The following is a 1,145-nucleotide window of genomic DNA, read 5'->3' on the forward strand; positions in this document are numbered from 1 at the left end:
ATTTGTGGCCGCTACAACGTCCAAGAAGTCCTCAAATCCACTCATACGAGCTGTGAAAGCAGATCGCGTCGAGTCCATCTCATTACGCATCTGAGTGAACTCTCTACGCAGCTGCTCGGACTCTCTTCGCAGCGCAGTGACTTCATCTTCCCGTGTCTGAGCATAAGACGATGGCGCTCTCGGAACATCGTTGACGGAACCAATCCCCAACGTACGTCCATTTTTCTTAGGGACAACCTTAAAAACAAAAAAATAAATATTGTTAGTAAAAATTTAAAGTTAAATTAAATGAATAATAAAAAAAATTAATATGTTAAAAAATTTACCTCCTCGGAAATCTTATCCACTTCATGTGTGGATAAGGTGACGGGTAATGCGTCGGTTGACGTTTGGGTCAGCTAGGTCTGGCGGTCGTCAACCTGAGCAACCAAGTCGTTGAAGATTTGCTCAGACTTGCCATCTAGAAATTGGCCCGACTTATTCTTGTGGGTCCTCTCGTAAAGTTGCAAAAGAGACGGGAGTTGTCCCGTCTCTTTGGCATAAAAACATTTAAGAAAGTTAGAATATACATATATATATATATTAAAAATTAATTAAATAAAATACTTAATTACCATTTCTAAATGGACACCGGCGTGGGATTTTTGGCCCGTAGAGTGAAGCATCGGCCCGTGGCCGTGCTTATCTACCGTGTTACGGGAGGCAGAGCAAGACTGGGCGATTCTGATGGACTCAGGATCCCGCCAATAACGGATGAGGCCATCCCACACATCCGTGGTGAGCTCAGCGGGTTTGCCACGCTCATATTCCTTCACGATCCAGTCACCCTTCCAGTTGGAGACCGTGTCCAACAAGCGAACTTTCGCCTTCGCGTAAAACGGTTTCCTCACCCTCTCAGTGACCCCGATGGACCAATGATATTTTTGCTGCAAAAAAAAATTAAATTAATAATTAGTTAAAAAAAAAAATATATAAAACATGAAGAAATAAAAGTACATATAATTAATTAAAAGTAACTTACAGCGTAAATTTTGAACCACGTCTTTCTGACGTAGATCGGCGTCTTTCTCCAGTTCGAATGTGGCTTGGAGAAGTAACCTTTGATCGTGTCGGTTACGTCTGATGCAAGACAATTGTCAACCCCA

The sequence above is a fragment of the Brassica oleracea genome, chromosome C6, assembly GCF_000695525.1.
Source record: "Brassica oleracea var. oleracea cultivar TO1000 chromosome C6, BOL, whole genome shotgun sequence".
Taxonomy (NCBI): domain Eukaryota; kingdom Viridiplantae; phylum Streptophyta; class Magnoliopsida; order Brassicales; family Brassicaceae; genus Brassica; species Brassica oleracea.